Below are 21,223 nucleotides of genomic sequence, written 5' to 3' on the forward strand. Positions count from 1 at the left end.
AATCAAAGATAGATCAGTGGTCATCATTATGTTTCTAACAAAAGAAGAAAGTATTTTATCCATAGAAACAAAGTGATGATGTGAAATGTGGACAAGGTAGGACCATCCCATGAGAGAAGTTCCAAAAGGGTGCCATCAGTATGAGGCTCTAGATGTCAAGCTTTTATTTGTCATATATGTGAAGCAAAAGGAAGAGACCACTCAAACATAAGCCCATTTTTCAACAATAGTTCATATACCCTTCTCACAATATCACAATGAGTTAATTGTAAATTGATCTTAAAGTTTTGATGTGGCAATGCCTTTGTCACTTAGTTGTAAGGGTTAATGGTTGAGTTAAGATATTTTTGGAATTAGAAATGGGAAACATATAATACTAAGAGGGGGGGTGATTGAGAAGTTCAAACTTCAGCTACTAAAATTTTCACCACTCATTAGATGCATGTGATATATGAACTAAAAATAACATGAAAAGTAAATGCATTTAAAACATGTAAGCAATTGAATACACACACTTAACACCAAATATGATTATAGAGAAACCCTCCAAAGAGAAGGTAAAATTGGGGTGGGGATGACACCCATAAATATTCACTATTGTAGCAATAAAGTGTAGCCAATTAAGGTTACAATGGTTTGACCATGAAACATGATCTACCCTATGAAAGGCCTAGCCTATTAAAGGCTTACAAAGACTATTAAGTCCCACCTTGTTAGAGGATTTCAACACCCTCTTAGAAGTGTGCCTAGCTAAAGGACTTTAGAACATCCACTGGAATGTCACCTTGTTAAAGGATTTACAATATCCTATCAAGACTACTCTACATAGAAGATTTAACTAAAATCACATGTTAGGATGTTTCAACATAGATCATGTGATTGGCTCTAGTTGCTTGATTAAATATCAAATCCATATAGAATCCTTCTTAATCCTCTTTGATCTGATATAACAATTTTTCGTATCCTTCTGTTCTTTGTTCTCCTCCAACTGATACTACAATTCACTCTCACTACTAAGTCACATTCAATGCTCTATGAATAAATTCAATCATTCACCCCTTTTTACCTCTTATAACATTATCTCTTAGACTCTTGATTCATTCATCGCTTATAATTGTTGGGGCTTCATCTTCCTTATAAAGACTTTGGTGGCTTAGGGTTAGGTATGAATCTACAACTGAGATTCAACCATTTTCCACTTAATGCTTCCTATTTTCTGATTGGTTGAATGTAAACACACAGGGATTCTACAAATAGATTTGTCTTTATCTTTAAAGAATTGAAATCTAAGCTTATGTCAGCTTGAAAATGGTTTAGATAGTTTTTTTTCCAATAAAAAACAAATATGACCAATCTATGTTACTTAATACTTGAAGTTACTAATGCTTAGCACATATTTTATTTCTACCTAAACTGATTAGAATCTACTATTCACTCGACACTTGAACCGCTTGACACATGAGTGACTTGACACTCATTGAAAATTGACATGGTCTTGTATTTACATGTTATACTCAACATGTATTACTAGTTCAGCATAAACTAAGCAAATGTCTTAAGTGTGTTGATAGTCAATTGTCAAAACCAATATGAGATCAACAATCTTCCCCTTGTACATGAGTGTCAAAAACACTTAATTGTATATAATGAATCTAATCTAATTGTGTATAACATATTCACAACTCAACTTATATATAAATCTTCAAAATTTTCAAAATTTGGCAATAACCTATATATCTCAAAATTTATAACTCCCCCCGAGTCAATGTGCCTATTTTGTATCAAAAATCTATTGTCCATTTTGAGTGGGTTTGACTCTATTGACTAATACTTTTTGCCTTCAATGTATTTGTAACTAATGCTCTATCATCTGACATGCTCTACTTTTGTTCTATTTTGATCTTTCTTTCCCCTTTGTTTATTTTGTTTGCTCCCCTTTTCATTGCTCTCTTCTTGCTTTATGTTCTCCTTTTCTTATTTCCTTTTCCTACTCTTTTACTCTTCCCCTTTGCTTTATCTCCCCCTTACTCTTTTCTTTCTCTCCCCTTTTTTCTTTTATCTCCCCCTTTTTGACACTTATGTCAAAGGGTTTATATGTTTAGAGTATATTTGTCCAAAACAGATTTTTGGACTTCCATAGTTATCTTTAGAGCTACATCCCATTTGTTGCATGCAACATCTGGTGACTTGAGTTGGATTGCTAGCTCAGCTGCTAGGTGAACTAGTCCATTTGATCTAGAAAGATGAGGATCTTTCTTTAACAAAGTTTCTACATATCATATCTCTTTATGGAGTATTTTCATATGTGGGGTAAGGGAAGCTTGAATTTGTGTCAACTTAGCTCTTATATTAGCCTCTTCTACTGTTAATACAAATAGTTGACTTTGTGATTGAAGCAATATGTGAAAATGCTTCTCACTCTGAGCTAGGTTTTGAGGTAGTTGCATACCTGATACATTGAGATTTCTCTCTAGACTTAGAATTCTACATCTTGTTTCATGAGTGAGGAATGCTAGGTCACACAATTTAGTGTACAATGAGAAAATATTCTCTAGTATGTTCTCCACATCTTCAACCTTTGTCATTAGTACAACTTGAGTAAGTGCAATCTCACCAGATATTTTCTCATTTACTTTACTTTGGAATTTCTTCTTCGACCACTCAAGAAGTTTTGGACTTGTTTCTATCATTCATTATTGACCTTTTCAAAAATTTCTAACAATTGTTCCAATAGAGGCTTTGATTCTTCAAGTGTAGGCAAGTTGAATGCATCTAAGAATATTTCCTTGATGTCTTGTAATGCTTTCCTTTGTCTAAATTCCTTTCTAAGTATTTCTTAGTGTTTCTTCTTTTCTAAAGCTTGTTGCAACATGTTTATTTTTTGTAGTGTCATTGTTGCTTAATCAAATTGAGGTATCACTATTTCTTCATCTAAAGTTACATCACCATAGTGAGTTACCTTGTCAACTTTTGTAGAGCATGAGCCTGGTACTGAATTTTTTAATCATACAACCCCTATGCTTGACTTTTGAAGGATTTTTGTTGGATTTCTTGATGTTGTTAATGTTACCAATTCTTGAATAGCTTCTTGCTCCTTTTCCTTTGGTGTATCCTTGCTCTCTTTAGATCTACTCTAGTCAATCACAATGATTGGACTTGCACCTTGTGATTGCGTTGTAAGTATAGTTGTTTCTGTTTGTCCTATTTGTTTTATTGGCATCTCCTTTTCCTCTTCTTTGGTAGTCTACCCCTGCTCAACTATGTCTTCTTTGACACTTGTGTCAACCTTGATAGATGTATCTTCAATTTTTTGAATCAAGGGTTGACCACTAGTAGCTGAAACAATGGAAAAAGGTGGTTCTATTGTATTCACCTTATCCCTTGTGATGTTAGCTACTACCTTCTGAAGCTTATTTATACTGACCAACACTGGATTTTCACATAATCTTCTTCAGATCTTTTATAGTTAAAGGATTGATATTCTAAACTAAATTATCAAGAACATCCTTAATAGTTATGGTTTCTGCAAGTATACTAGTGTCATGAGGAGAGCTCATAGTTGGCATTTTTGTTTCTTGCACACTTTGTTATTCCTACTACTCTTCAAAATTAGCCATATCTTTATCTTTATTTTGTGTCTTCTCCTCAGTATTATCATTTTATTTATCTTCCTCCTTGTCATCCTCCTTATCATTATTATCGTCACCATTATTTCTTCCCTCAAAGGGATCTTCTTCTCCTTGTTTGATAGTTGTTAATCCATAAATAAATTTCCACATTTGAGTGGATTTCTTCACAACATATTCAATATTTTCCTAAAGAATGTTGAATGCCCTGTATTTTTCTGCAAACCTTCCACCATATTTCTCATTGGCCTTGATAATCTACCCTTTTGATGATCTTGCCATTACCTGGGCTAGTATGGATAATCTAATTTGTTTCTCCACATTTTAACAATAATGCCATTTATTTTCAACAATAGTATATAATTCCTTTGGCATGATACTATCTAATTCAAGTGGGGTGTTCTTGAATTTAGACATCATTTCATATATTGATTCTTCAATCAAATTCTTCTCTTCTCTACCAAGTTTTTCAAAATTAATAGTTTTCAAACCAATCAAATCTACATTATTTCTAACATTATCACAAATATTTTCAAGATCAAATTTTGGTGGATGACTTACCACACTAAATTGGCTTGTATCCTTTGATTTTGTCCTTTCATCATCAGTTTCTAGTTATGTAATGTATTTCCTTCTTTGTTTCTTTTTCTTTGGGCATTCTTGTTTTGTAGCCTTGGCCTTTTCTTTGTCTTTTTCTTTGACCTTTTGTGTGGTGGCTTGTGTGCTTTCCCTTGTTCTTGGTGCTATTGGTTTTGTTGGACTTGGCTTAGCAATCTTCTTAGCCTTTTTATTTCCCATAGGCTATGCCTTGGTCTTTCTCTTCTTTGGTTCTACCTATACTGGTGCTTCCTCTACTTCCTTGGTACCTTCTACCTCTTCTTCATCCTTATCTTCTCCCAATTCTTGGGTTAATGTAAGAGGTCCTTGAGCTTGTTCTTATTCTTCCTATTCATATTCATCATCATCATCTTCTTCTTCACCTATACCTTCACCAAATTGGACCTTTATTTTCTTCACCAATTTGCCTTTGTTCTTGAATGTGTAGGTTGTCTTCAACTCCATCTCAACTTTGGACTTCATAACATCATAGTTTCCAAAAACTTTAGTTGATTTATCAACTTCTTCAGCAAGAAGTGCAGTGATGGTAGCTGAGGCTTCATTAACATTAATCTCATAGCCTAAGGGTGTTAGCCATCTTACCCTAGGTATATCAACCTATACATGTGTATAATCAATTTAAAAAAGAAAGCATATATTATTGTAATACTATTCAACCAAGGAAACTGGTATTCTCATCCACTATTTCATAGACTTCTTAAAGTCTTCAAAAGAGATGGTCATGATAGTCTCAAAGTTTTCTCCCATTTTCTCAATATACTCATTGACTTGAACTACAACTGATCTAGTTGTCTTCCAACTCACCTTGCCAAAAATGGAAAAAAAATTTGAACATGGAAAAATATGCAAATTAGGATTGCTCCAAACTTACACTATGCACTCTTGGTTTTTCTAATGGCATCTAGCTTCTCCATTTTTGTTGCAATTGTATTTCAGCTAGACCATAGGTATGATATCTTTTCACAATTTTGTAGCCCACATCTACTACAATGTAGGGTACACTATTCAATATGCTTGATTGATAAAATTTATGAGAAATTACCCTTATGGAAAAGTCAAGTAGTGGGTCTGTGATGGTATCAATAGTCATTCCTCATTTGTTCCATTTTACTCCTATATTTTTCTCAATGGCCTCCTTTGAGTCACTTCATAGAGTCTTAAGCCAATCTAGGGTTGGAAAACTAGTTACACTATCTTAATCCATTCTATTTTGAACACTGTAGGGAAATCTAGGGCATGGGTAAAACCCTTCCTTTCAATAATATTAAAATTTTCTTTCAAAATTTCATTTTCACACAATTTGTCATAGGTTTTCCTTATTTTGATGTCACCTATTCCTCCTATCTTGCAGTTGTAAGATTTTCTAACATCTTGGACCATTCTGACTTTTGGAGGAATCATGGAAAGTGTGCCTAATAGGTCTTGTTTGTATGCAACATCTAGATTGCTTTAAAATATAGTTTCTTCACTTCATTGCTAACTAATTGAAGATTTAAAACTTCTTGACCCTCTACATTCCTTGAACTAGATGCCATTTGACAAGCTAGGTTTTATACAAATTTCAAACTGCATGACTCAGTGTATGAAGAATACCTTGGAAATTTGATGAACTGGTGTTGGATCATTTTTGGAATCTATGAAGGTCCTTCAAACTTGGTTTTTGAGTTGCCTTAGGCCCTCCTTTTATTCACTCAAATTTGAAATGATGAAAAATGAGTGAAAATCAACCTTATACCCTTCAAAACTTCAGCATTTAATGCTTAATGCTTGTATAGTTGTAAACTCAACATCAACATGATTTCTATTTTACCTAGCATCTACTGATATGACCATCACTTTGCAGCTACTAAAAGCTTGACATCAACTAGTTCGCTGGGCAACTTGGTACTAACTAGTTTTTCACTCGGCATGCACATGGAACTTTTCATGCTTGACAACAACATGAAAACTTTGAAGGTTTAACCTTGAACTTTAAGAACATCTTGCATCTTTATTCATGCTAATCTATTATTTATAGTGCTATTTTCTTTCGGAACTAATGTATTATATAATACTTTAACTATCAGTCCCACATGCATCTTGTTTTCTTAGTTTGATGAGGTGTGATCATTTGACCCATTGGGTGAAGTGATCCCTTCTCGATTTGATGTACTGCAACCATCTTTATTATTTCATGTCTTATTCATTTCATTCTTGATGTGTTCAACATCTACCTTATCTTTATCTTTATCAAATTCACAACTCAGTGTCTTGGACCTAGTTGGAAAATGTTTACTAATTTGACTAGTCTTCAAATAGCTAAAACATTTAGTTTAACTCAACCACCTCTTGTAATTACCATTGAAGTGAGTCCTAATGAAATTTTTAGGTACATGTCCATATTCCTAACAATAGTGACAGCTATATCTTGTATTTTAATCCTAGTTATAAAAATTCCTAGAACTTCTTACCTTTGTTGTCTTCCTTGATGACCATGTGGACTTGGAGCTACATTCAAAGGCTCTATGTCCATACTTTTTGATAGTTGTAGCAATATCCTTCAAATTTTGGTACATTCATGGTTCTAGTTTTGCATTCATGTGCTTGATGACCTTGTTTATTGCACTTATGAGAATGGATAATGTTCTTATGCTTAGCATTCTGATTTGTATTCTTTCTCCTACTCACATTAGAGGTATGCCCTTTCTTTCCACAATTATGACAAGTAGGTTTGCGATTCTTACCTTTGTTCTTCCTTTCCTTAGAAGGTTTGGATGACTCTCCTTCTTTAGTGCTTGTGTAGCCCAATCCTGATGTATCTCTATTGGATCTAGGGGATTTTGGTAATTTTTCAAAGTACATGATGGCTTCATTTGGCATGTTGAAACTTTCAGCAAATTCCTTTTCTCTTTTCAGGTCATTTTTTAGTTGTTCATTCTACAACTTTAATGTAGTTATCTCAATGTCCTTGACATTCAACTCATGATTAGAATTCATCATTTGGCTTAAGGTATCCAATTGCATATTTGAGATCCTCGATAGCTCTATTGAATTTTCATCCAATTTGTTTGCCAAAATTCTTTTATCTTCTTCAATCATGGCATTGTCTTCTATAGCTTTCTTCTTTTGTTCAGTCACCTCACATAGCAGTGTAGCTTGTGATTCTTGCTCCAACTTGAGATTTCTAATTTTTTCAACTTGTCCTCTATTGTTCTCCATTAGATCTATAATTTTTACATCAAATTCACTAGAGTTACCATCTGCAAACAACTTTGTGGTGTCAATCTCTTTGTATTGTGTGTCATTTTCTACTATGGCAATCTATTTCCTTCTTTCTAGGGAACTCTTCAAAGAATCTCTAGCCTCATTCAATTGATATAGTATAAGATGTATTTCAATATCCTAGTTTTGAATGGTCTTTCTCAATTTGTAGACATCCATTTCAAGATCTTTCCTCTAAGTTGCAAAGCTTTTTCTTCTAAGAACTCAACTCTAATAAAAATTGTTGGAATTAAAAATGGGAAACATATACTTCTGAGGGTAGGGGGGTGTGTGAATCTGAAGTCTAAACTTCAACTATTAAAACTTTTATCATGCATTAGATGCATGTAATATATGAATTGAAAATAACATGAAAAGTAAATGCATCTAAAACATGTAAGCAATTGAATACACACTCTTAACACTAGATATAATTACCCAAAAACCCTCAAAAAAGAAGGTAAAATGGGGGTAGGGATGATACCCACAAGTCTTCACTGCTGTAGCAATAAAGTGTAGCCAATTAAGGTTACAATGGTTTGACCATGAACATGATCTACCCTATAAAAGGCTTGCCTTGTTAAAGGCCTACAAAGATTGTTAAGTCTTACCTTGTTAGAGGATTTCAACACCTTGTTAGAAGTGTGCCTAGCTAAAGGGATTTAGAACATCCACTTGGAATTTCACCCTATTAAAGGATTTACAACAGCTTGTTAGGACTATTCTACCTAGGAGATTGAACTAACGTCTCCAGTTACAATGTTTCATCGTAGATCTTGTGATTGGCTCTAGTTTCCTAATTAAAGATCAAATCTATATAGTGTACTTCTTGATCCTCTTTGATCTGATATAACAATTTGATGTATCCTTCTATTCTTTGTTCTCCTTCAACTGATTATGCAATTCACTCTCACTACTAAGTCACCTTCAATGTTCTATGAACAAATTCAATCATTCACCCCTTGTTACCTCCTGTGACATTATCTCTCACACTCTTGATTCATTCCTCTCTTATCATTTTTGGGGCTTCATCTTCCTTATAAAGGCTTTGGTGACTTAAGGTTAGGTATGAATCTACAACTGAAATTCATCATTTTTGCTGCTTAATCCTTCCTATTTTCTAATTGGCTGCATGCAAACACATAGGGATTCTACAAATAGATTTGTCCTTATCTTAAAGAATCAAAATCTAACCGTATGTTAGTTTGAGAACAAGTTACATAGTTTTTTGTGCAATCACAAACAAATATGTCCAATCTGTGTTACTCACCACTTGAAGTTATTCATGCTCAACACATACTGTAATTCTATTTTTGACTTGACACCTAAACTGCTCAAAATCTACTATTCACTTGGCACTTGAATTGGTCAGCACATGAGTGACTCGACACTCATTGCAACTTAGCATGGTCTTGTATTTACATGTTATACTCGACATGTATTACTAGTTTGGCATGTATTAAGCAAATATCTTAAGTGTGTTGACACTCAATTTTTAAAACCAATCTAAGATCAATAGATATAAGATACAAACCTATGATCTCATACCATTTTAGTAAGCAATCAACTTTCAATCTTGGGGCAGTGTCACAACCAGAATCTAGTGGTCATTAAATATGTTGTGAGGTTGCGACACAGTCAATATTTCCACTAGTTGCATGATCATGATAAAAAATGATGTTAAGGGTTTAACTATGGTGATAAAGTGAGTGAGTTGTGATTGTAGCATCGAGACATCTAGGGTCAAAGTTTGAGGTTGACATTCAACCATTGTATCTATAATTACACTAGGTCATCAGTTAAGGATATAACTAAAGGTGGCAAAAATGATAGGTTCAATTTGTAAAGTTGAAACAAGAAAACAAAGATCTAATCATGGATAAAGTAGATCCAAGAGATCGAGGGGGAAGATCATATATGTTGAATGGTCCTAGGGAAGAAATGGACATGATGGGAGAAGTCGAAGATGTCATGGCCCTACCAACTAATATAGTTAGGAGAATTTCATGATTACAGGAAAACAAAATTGGTAAAAAACTCTTGTGGCATGTACCACCTACCATTTTTCATGATCATCCTCCTAGTTTTAATTGAATAAAAAAAAGGTAGAATGTAAATATAAGATGTAATTTTATGAAAATATCTATATTCTTCGAATAGATTTTTGAAATGTGCCCTTCCCCACTAAAGCTTGTTACAATCGATCTCTTTATAAGAATTTTGAAGATGTAGAAAATGGGTGAATTGGTGGAATTTTTAAGTTAGATAAAAAATTGACATTGTTGTGATCTCTCCTGAGTCCTTCATAGCTTTTCTTCATTCTTTCTTTACAGTCAGTCTGGAGGAAAGTTGTAGAACTACCCTTTGAAATCTAGAGAAAGGGATAGTTCAGAAGTCCTTATTGTGTCTATACTTCTTAAACTACTGATATTATATAGCTTTTGTAATTCATTCTAAATCCTCGAGTCTTTGTCTCTATTTTTATTTTGCAAGTAAGGTTTTGGATGTGTTCACAGGTTGTAAGTCATGAATATGCACTTCATCTCAAATAGTTAACTATGAATGTTTTCATCCCCTTTAGCATCTTGCCTAAAGTGCTTTCCTTCTTATCAAATGCTTATGTATGATTTTCCAATGATCAATATTGTACTTATTTCAACTATTCTAAAGTATTTCATCATTTCAGTCTAGAAATATCCTCATATTAATGTTTGGTGTATCACCTCAATTTACCTTTCAACATTTATTTTTCAAGCAATCCTTCTATCCCTCTCCCACTCAAGTTTAAATTCAGTTTGAAGAAGTAAATAGGTCAACATCATAAGGAACTAGCCTATAATTAGGAGGCTCACTCCTTTAACCTTTGTACTTCCCACTACCTAGGAGTGTTTCCATGTTACTTGAAGTGACTGAATCCTGGAATTATAGTTTTCAGTCAAGGTGCAACTTTTATTGATAATAGGTATGTTTCTTGGCTACTCCTTGTAAAGTAAGGCTTATAGATGTTGCAACTATAGAACTAAGACAATAGTTGAATGTGAAAATGTAAGGATTGATGAGAAGTTTGGAACCAAAGAAAAGATGGTAGATTATAATTCAAATGAAGATGAGGATAACTCTAGAATTGTTAGACAGAATGATGAATTTTTGTTTAAGACTAACAATGACTTGGAGAATGATGTGCTAACTTTTGAGAATAGAGGAGAAAAAAGATCTGACCCTAAAGAAGAGATAAGCATTATAATGTCAAGTACTACTCCTAACAGAAACCTGACAAGGAATCACTCACATGAGTAGATAAGTGGAAGTAAAGACAAAGGCATGATTACAAGAAATAGAGTAAATGATGAGATATGCTTGATATCTCAAGTTGAACCCCAGTGAATAGATGAAGTAGTTAAAGATAATCATCAAATATAAGCAACAAAGGAAGAATTGGATCAAATAATAAAAAATGATACATGGGAATAGGTTTCTAGAAGTAAATGGGTTTTCAGGAATAAGATAAACAAGCAAGGAGAAGTTGTTAGAAACAAGGACAGACTTGTTTGTAAAGGTTATTCACAGCCAAAAGGCATTGATTATGAGGAGATATATGCACCTATAGCAAGATTGGAAGTAGTAAGGATGTTCTCAGTATATGCAGCAAACAAGAAATTTAAGGTTTATCAGATGGATGCTAAATCAACATTTCTAAATGAAGAATTAGAAGAAAAATTTAATATTGAGTAGCCCAAAGGATTTCCCTTATCAAAAGATAAAGACATGGTATGTGTAGACACACAAAAATTGACAAAGACCTAAACTACACAATTTTGATCAATCAATGCAAATTAAGGAGGAAATTTGAAGAACAAAATAGACTTTGAAATCAAGAATCACATTAGGTCATTAATCATTTATCAAATAAGTAAGAGCTTAATCAACTTCAAAAAATAGGAGAAAAATAATTCAAAAGTATAAAATGAAATTCAAAAAGGGAGAAGGAAAAGGAAAAACTTTTGCAAATAAATAGAACATTTATTAAATCAATAAAGTCATTTATCCTCATAAAAGAGAAAATCCACCTTTTACATTTAAAAGTATTGGAAAAATCCTCATTTATCCTCAAAACTAAGTCTGTTGGACTCTTCCTCCTACTCCCTTATGAGATATTTTCAAATTCACCTCCATCCTCTAGTCAAAGGTAAATTCTTGATTCTTACAGCAACCCCTTCTGAAATCCTATAAATAGGAGGGAAATTCAAGAGCTAAAGGATCCAAGTTTTAGGTATTTGCACAATAGGCACATTCTGATTCATCATCTTTTTAGCATTGTCATTATAGCAAGTTCATGTCATTTTGATATCATTTTAGCTTTGTGTTCATGTTATTTAGTATCATTTTAGCACATCTTTAACTCATTGCATATCCATTTACTAGCATTCTAGAGTTGTTACTTGCATATAATCTGCATTTTAGTCATAGATCTTGCATACTTTCTTGTAGATCTACATTTTAAACATACTCTAGTTCTAGAACTATCACTGAGATGCTGGTCCAAGAGCTTTCTTAGGAGTTGTAGTTAGGAAAATATGGGATATTCATTGAGTTTACATTTTGACAATGATTTCTTGGGTTTAGTTTAGTTCATTGTCATTTTATCTACACTCTACATTCAAGTCTCATGAATACATGAATTTACCATGTACAAATTTGTGCCCACTATGGGGCTCAAACTTGACGCCTCTCCATTCTTCAATCTTTCATTCTAATATTCTATTTTATTATAGATCTATATTCTTTGTTGGTCTCTTGTGTAGATCTGATTGGTTGCAAGTTCTGAAACATTTTGGAAGCTTCACAACAACAACATCGAACTCTCAAAGACTTTCTTGAATGCACCAAGGCTGGATCTACAATATTATGACACTACAATACTTTTGAACTCTATTTTAATGCTTCTGAGAAATATTTTAACACATTTAAAGCATTCTATAGCACATTTAAAGATTTTTGTAGCACATTTAAAGTTTTTCATAGTGCATTTACCACTTTCTATAGTGCATTTACTAGTTTAAAAAGCCCATATGATACATTCTATAATGCAAATGCTTATTCCTATAACGCATCTAATAAGAGTTATAAATTGTCAAATCTGACTTCTAGATTTGATTATCAGTTTCTTATAGATCTCTTCTCTAGATCATTGACAATGTGCAATAGGAATGAAGACCCTCAAAAATTCACTTGCCTTTGCTAGCATCAAATAAGGTAAGTGGACCTCGGCCCTTTCCAATTAAATGTGTGGCATTTCTAAGTTCAAAACATAGTTTAATAGAAATGTTTTATCTCACTGACCTAAATAGGAGTCAAGCTATGTTGTCAACTCTTTTGAGTTGATCTAAATGCCCAACCTTCTATAAATATTAGTTACAATTGAAAAAGGAAAGAACCCACACATAGCTTAACTAGGAGCCCCTTTGTCTTTTGTAGTATAAGGGCTTGCAATTAAACAATTGTGTCTATTGTCTTTGGGAGGTTGGGACAGTAGGGATATGCTCTCACTCTCCTAGAGTGATCAAATTCTCAAACCTATTTTTGATTTCCATTTTCCTACTTTCTACTAGGTAGAATTACTCAACCATAGAAAGGCTACCCCCTAAGTTTCCTTAATAGGGCTAGTGATGCTGGAAATTTGATTGAAAAGCTCATTTTTGTTGAAGATCAAAGAGGGAGATTTTTGTAAAAGAATTTTTTCAATTATTTTTCTGTCATTGATGTCAAACCTGCTATTTGTAGGGATGATATTTACTTATAAGATCCAAGAACTATCACTTAGTTGATTGATGAAGAGGATTTGATCAATAAGATGTAACAAGAGAACCTAAGCGAAAGGATGAGTTATGATGTTGCAATTAATGTATTGATGGTATACTCAAAGATATAGAGGTTGGTCATAGTTATAATTATTGGAAGAAGTTGTAACAAAGTTGACTACAAAGCTTAAACTAAGATCATAAGTAGGTGTGAAGCATGTTAGTTGAAGCCAAGCCATTTTTTAGTAGAAGCTAAGTAACAGAAAATTCTAGTGTGCACTAAGTGATCTTCGTGTGTTGAATAAAGACCAGGTTCTGAGCATCAAAAAAATTTCAATTGGTGTCGAGTGATCTTTAGGTACCGAGCATCAGGAAAAACACAATTGATGCCGAGTAACATAGTATATGTCGAGCACTAGTATTTCAATAGTGTTGAGCTGTTGCATTATTTCAAAAGATGAAGATTCAGCAAATCTAAGCCAACATAGTGGTTACATTGAATTTTGTGAACTAGTTGAAAGATAAGGATGATGAGTTGGTGGCACAGAATTCTATGTAAACCATTTTTGGGTGAGTTCTAAAGGATTATTCAAGAAGTTTCTAGAGGAAATAGAATATGGGTTAGATGCAATGAATCCTACCTAATCCATGCAAATTGAAACTAAAGAATTGAAGAATCGAGCAGGAAAAGGTACTCCAAGACTTCTATTTAAGAAGTCATAGACCAAGAAGCAAAGAGCTACTAATATTGTTGCTACTGAAGAGCCAAATCTGCAAAGTAGTTAGAAGGGTGTGAAAGAGAGGAAATCCAGGAGAAGGAAGAGCATAGAGGCTCTACTTCTACGAGTGGTCATGAGGAGATGATTGCACTAGTACATTGAGTGTGGAGACTCAAGGAGAAAAAGCTTGAAAGAAGGGAAAGCTGTCATGAATTGTAGAGATTGAAGGCTAGGCTAGGGTATGATCTGAGAAGTGATCTAAGATTTGCAAGATAAGTTTTATGTTGTAGTTAGGTCAAGATTTTCTAATACTCTCTAGCAATTGTATTAGATCTAAAAATCCTATGGACTTAGGTTGGCCTAACAACCATTTGTAAATCCTTTAGCAAGGTGACATTCCAAGTGAATGTTCTAAATTCCTTTAACTAGGCCCACTTCTAACATGGTGGTTAAATCCTCTAACAAGGTCACATTTGATAGTATATTATAAGCCTTTAATAGGGTAGGCCTTTCATAGGATATCACTTCAAAAGAGTGAGAATTGAGTACCATGTTATTGGTGGATTTTCCCAAATTAAGTTTTACATAAATCATTGTGTCATGTGTTGATTTCTTATGTGTTATACTTGCATGTTGATTCACAATAACTTTTTGATTAGATAAGTTAAAGCTTGGATGAATGAATTGTTGAATGGGTTCACTACACTTAGTGACAAGTTTGAATAGGACATTTGGACCTTGAATAGCTGATTCACACCCCCACCCCCCCTTCTTAGTTATTCTAAAGCAATTCTAACAATTGGTATTAGAGCCATCTGCTGATTTAGTTTCAAGATACTAGAAGTAGAAAGATCAAGATGTCCAAGAGAGAAGTTCTGAAGCTCAGCAAAGACAACTTTGTTGCATGGCAAAGTTTGATGAAATTTCACCTTGGACCAATAGGTGACTATGCACAAACCTTAATTGGAACAGAACATGTAACTCCAACAAGACCTCTTACTGCAAATGATTTGAATAAAAAGGAGCATAACCAAGCAATGTTGGAGATTGCATCCGCACTCAGCTATGCAGAATATGATGACATCAAAGACTATGACACTACAATCAAGATGTGGAAAACCTTTTCAAAAATATATGGAGGAGATCAGAGTGTCCAGAGAGCAAAGAGAGAAAGCCTAAGAGGAAATTTTGATGACATGAAGATGGAAGAAGGTGAAAATGTTTCTCAGTACACTGCAAGAATCAAAGAAGTGGTGAGTGCAATAAGAATTCTAGGTGGACAATTGGAAGAAGAAACAACTATTAGCAAATACTTGAGAACTTTACTCCCTAACTATGCTATTATATTTTTAGCCATCCAAGAGCTAAGGTGTGTACAAGAGAATACACTAACCTTTGAATGAATAGTTGGAAGACTTAATGCATTTGAGCTATCTGATTTTGACAACTACAGACTTGAGAACATTGAATCTAATTTGAAGGCCAAGGTGACAATAAAAGACATTGAGGAAGACACATCAAGCAAGAAAAGAAGAAAAGGAAAGCATGCATCCAGTGATGGTAGCATAGATGAGGAAGATATGGAATAGTTAGAAGCACTACTAGCTAGGAGATTCCATAGAGGTAAAGGCAAATTAAAAGGTAAGCTCCCTATCATATGTTTCAATTGCAATGAAGTAGTTCATATAGCTGCAAGATGTCCACAGAAGAAGAACTATAAAGAAGGAAACAAGTACAACAACAAAAGAAAAGATGAGAACAAAGAGAAAGGCAAGAGATGCTACATTGTTAAAGAAGACTCTAATGAGAATGATGATGAAGTAGTCTATGTAGCCATGAAGGATGAATCTGACAAAGATGAAGATGAAGCAACAACATTGGTTACTTGTGTGAACAAGAATGACAAGTGGATAATAGATAGTGGATGCTCACATCACATGATAGTAGATAAAAGTAAGTTCATTACCTTTACTCAATATGATGGAAATAGTTTTAGATTTGGTAATGATGCCTCATGTCATATCAAAGGAAAAGGCTCTATAAAACTTATAGAGAAAATTTCATGTGATAATACATACTATGTTGAAGGATTGAACTACAACTTGTTGAGTGTATCACAGTTAGGCAATGTAGGTTGAAAAGTTGAATTTGGAAACAAAACTGCCAAGATCTATGACACTGATAGGAATTTGATAAGAAAAGGTGAACAAACTAGGAGTAATATATTTTACCTAGATATGGAAGATGCAACATGTCTTGTTGTTAGACTTGATGATGCGTGGTTGTGGCACAAAAAGCTGTCATGTTAACTTTGATAATTTGATTAGCATTAGTAAGAAAAAGAAGGTTAGAGGGTTGCCCAAGGTGAAGAAACTTGAAAACACAATGTTCAAACAATGTCAACTAGGGAAGATGACTAAGTCTAGTTTCAAAATAAAAACATATACTTCCAAAGAAGTACTAGAGTTAGTCCATATAGACTTATGTGACCTAATAGAAGTGTAAAGCTACTTAGAAGATAGATACCTAATGCTATTTGTAGGTGACTACTCTAGGATTATGACTGTTATGTTCTCAAAGGAAAAATCTGATGCATTCCAAATGTTCAAGTGGTATTTGACTAGATTTGAGAAGGAAATAGGAAAGAACATGAAATTCCTAAGGTTAGATAGATGAGGTGAGTTCACATCAAGAGAGTTTGAAATATTCTGCAATGACAAAGGTATTAAAAGACAAACATCAGCACCAAGAACTCCACCACAAAATGGTATTTCTAAAAGGAGGAATAGGTTAATGATTGATTGTGCTAGAACCTTGATAATGGAGAAAAATGTTGCACTAAATTACTAGAGAGAAGTTGTAAGTACTGTAGTCTACAAACTAAATAGAATTCAAGTCAAGAAAGGTACAAATGCAACACCTTTTGAAGTATGTTATGGTCATTCACCTAATGTTAAACATTTCAAAGTATTTGGTTGTAAATTCTATTTTCTAAAAGATACTAGAAATGGCAAGTTTGATGCAAAAAGTGATGAAGGCGTATTTCTTGGATACTCCACTAGAAGTAAGGCATATAAGTGTTTGAATGTTAAAACTAACAAAGTTGTGGAGAGTGAAAATGTAAATTTTGATGAGCATGTAGAAGTTCAGGTTGATGAGTCAAAGCAAACAGAGGATTATAGATCCTTTGTATACTTCTATGAAGGAATGATAGTTGAAGACAATGCTACAAATCAAGTTGGGAATCAGCAACAAACTTCATTTTCTATCTAGTCTTAGCCTATGAATGTCGAGTTGTATTCTAAAGTTGAGCTACAGAATGCATAAAATGCACATTCTAATTCTGAAAATAGTATGCAAGAAAGGAATGATGAAATGTCAAATGAAGAAGAACAAAATGACTCTAAATTTGAGGGATCAAACATGAAAAGAAGGATTGAACCTAGATTACCCAAGTAATGTGAGAAAACATCACCCTGTAGATCAAATCATTAGTGAAAAGGATGCAAGACCAATGACAAGGAATAGGCTCAAAACTGAATCATGTCTACTAAGCAAGGTTGATCCCAAAGTAGTGAAAGATGCACTATAAGGTGATGACTGGTATAAAGCAATGGAAGAAGAAATAGATTAGATTGAGAAAAACAAAACATGGTCTCTAGTTCCTAGACCAGCTGATAAGAACGTGATTGGTATAAAATGGGTGTTTAGAAACAAACTTGATGAGAATGGTGAGATAATAAGAAACAAATCTAGACTAGTTTGCAAAAGCTATGCACAAGAAAATCACTAGATTATCGAGAAACATTTGCCCCTGTTGCAAGAATGGAAGGAGTAAAAACATTATTTACATATGCTACATATAAAGGTTTCAAAGTATACCAAATGGATGTGAAGTCTACTTTTTTGAATGGTATACTAGAAGAGGAGGTTTACATAGAACAACCAGAGGGATTTGTTAATGAGAAGAATAAGGACATGGTTTGCAAGCTACAAAAAGCACTTTATGGATTGAAGCAAGCACCTAGAGCATGCTATGAGAGGTTGTACAAATATCTTGTGAAAATAGGATTTGAGAGAATAGATGACAACAACAACTTTTACATCAAAGCTGAAGAAGGTAAAGACATTTTGATATTATAAATGTTTGTTGATGATATCATATTTGGAGAAAAAGATGTTCTTTGTAAAGATTTTGCTGATCAAATGAAGCATAAATTTGAGATGTCAATGTTTGGAGAAATCAAATTCTTTGTTGGATTACAAGTACATTAGTTGAAGCATGGCATACTCAATCCAAATACATCAAGGAAGTACTCAAAACATTTGGGTTAGAAGACTCAAAACTAGTCAGCACACCAATGGAAAGAAGCCTTAAATTATCCAAGAATGATGAGTTTGCTAAAGTAAATTAAACATTGTATAGGTCAATGATTGGAAAGTTGCAATATTTTGTACATAGTAGACCAGACATTGCATTAACTCTTGAAATAGTAGCAAGATTTTTTGCAAATCCAAGAGAAAATCACTTAATGGTAGTGAAGAGGATATTAAGATACCTAAAAGCAACTGATGACTTTGGTTTATACTACAAGAGGAATGAAAGTTCGAATTGAAAGCCTACACTAATGCAGATTAAGGAGGTAACATTGATGATAGAAAAAGCACTAGTGAAGGAGCACTTTTCTTAGGAAAGAGGTTGATTACATGGACAAGCAAAAAGAAAAGCTGCAATTCACAGTCCACTGTTGAAGCTGAATATGTGGTAGCTGCTATAAACTACACCAATATTGTATGGATCAAACATTTGCTGCAAGGTATGAAGGAAGAAGTAAATGAGCCTGTGACAATTTATTGTGATAATACAAGTTCCATTACTATATCAAAGAATCTAGTAATGCATGCTAAAACTAGGCATATTGCAATCAAGTATCACTATGTAAGAGAGTTGGTGGAAGACAAACAAGTGAAGATGGAATATGTTAGCTCAAAGGAATGGATTGCTGATATCTTTACAAAAGGACTACCTAAAGAGACTTTTTAGTATCTTAGAGGTAAGTTAGGGGTGATACCCCTAGCTAAGGCTACTTGAACCAAAAAGCAACTATTCCTGCATCAAATAAGCTGAATGTTGAAGATTTTATACATTGATGTAGAGGATGTTTACTTTGGGATCCATGCCTAAAGTAGTAGAAGTGCTAAAATTTCAAATCACTCACAAGCAAGTTGATGGAAGGAGACATTGAATAAACCTATAAAAGCTACACTTTCATATTAAAGATGCTAATATGTCTTTGTCATTGTTGTCAAAGAGGGAGAAGTAGATAACTAATCAAAAATTATTGAAGATAAAGAATAAAAAAAGAGGAAAAAGATGTTTAGAACTAATCAAAGAAGATATAAGAAGAAGTTGTAAGATGTTGATCAGAACAACAAAAGATGAGCAATATAGAGGGAGAAAGACAAAGAACAAGGACACATCAACAAAGAGGGAGAAGCTAAAATGAAGCAATCAAAATAGTAGAAGGAGATGTGATGTTACAATTTACTTTTTGGCATTTGACTTACTGTTCTAACCTAGTAAGCTTCTATTTGAATAGTTTAGTCTAATGGTTGATCAGTTTGGTTTGCCATCAATGCCAAAGAGGGAGATTTTTGGAAATCTGATTGAAAAAATCATTGTTATTGAAGATCAAAGAGGGATATTTTTGTAAAAGAATGTTTTCAATCATTATTTTGTCATTGATGTCAAACCTGCTATTTGTAGGGATGATATTTTCTTATAAGATCCAAGTACTATCACTTAGTTGATTGATGAAGAGGATTTGATCAACAAGATGTAACAAGAGCACCTAAGGGAAAGGTTGAGTTATGATGTTGTAATGAAGTGCAAGGATCAGTTAAGACAATGGTTAAGTAATGTACTGATGGCATACTCAAAGATATAGAGGTTTGTCACACTTAGAATTACTGGAAGAAGAAGTTGTAACAAGGTTGATTACAAAGCTTAAACTAAGATCATAAGTAGGTGCCAAGCAAGTTAGTTGTAGTCGAGAAATTTTTTAGTACAAGTCGAGTAACAGACAATTCTATTGTGCACTAAGTGATCTTCGTGTGCCAAGTAAAGATCAGGTTTTGAGCATATGAAAACACCCTAAAACAACACATATGATAGATAAAGTAGTCCATTTGAACCTTTAAACAACACATATAATCAATGAAATAATACATTCAAGAAATATTGTAGCACATCTAAGAAGAAACCCAAAATAGAGGCTATCTGTATACATGACACTTGCAAAGAAACAATGGATTCAAATACCCTTTTTCCTCATTGATATTTTCCAAGACTAAGATATCTTGACACTGATAGTAATTATTTTCAAACAAGAAAACATACAAATTCCATTTAAAGATTCTTAATCCAACAGTCATTATTGTTTCACTTTGCATATCAAGCTAGAAACATCCAAAGATACACATTCATTCCCTACCTGACTTCATGAAAGTGAACTCACACTATCAACATTGCCAAATATCTTGTTAAACTTAGATTTTTACTCCAAAATGAGTCATTGTCAATAAAAACCCTCATACTGCAAAAATGCATAAGATTTAAAAGAATCCACTTCACATCTCATTCCACTATGTAAAATGAGTGTAGCCATGAAACTAGAATGACCATATATGCAGGTGAGTGCCAAAATAGCCAGCAAAACCATCAAACACATGAAAACTCTAGATCTTATTGAACATATTACATTGATAGATTATTCACCAAATATAGTTACCAATGATTCAACCCAGTTCAACCAAAGTTTAAAACCCTTTGCAAAAATGGGTTCATCCAACATGTGGGATGAAAAGAGAATCGAAACTAAAATTGAAGATTTTCAGCAAAATCCTGAACTTTTCGATATCATGGATAGGATACTTGGAAAACAAAAAGAATGTTATATACTAGAATTACCACAACAAAGTACAAAGATGCCATCAAAATTTGACATAACCAACCTTAAACAAGATGAAGAAGAGTCACCTTTAGATATTGTCACATAGAAACTACAAGATCTATAATTGGAAATGGAAAGAATGAAGCAAGGAGACATAAAACCTAGAAAATTTAGCCTTGAAAAGTTGTGCCATCTTCCATTTGATAAAAGAATTACCTTCATACAGTTTCCTCAGAATGTGCAGATACCAAAATATGATAAATACTTCG

Source organism: Cupressus sempervirens, chromosome 7 (assembly GCF_028749045.1).
Source record: "Cupressus sempervirens isolate cs-2001-9-10 chromosome 7, ASM2874904v1, whole genome shotgun sequence".
In the NCBI taxonomy this organism is placed as follows: Eukaryota; Viridiplantae; Streptophyta; class Pinopsida; order Cupressales; family Cupressaceae; genus Cupressus; species Cupressus sempervirens.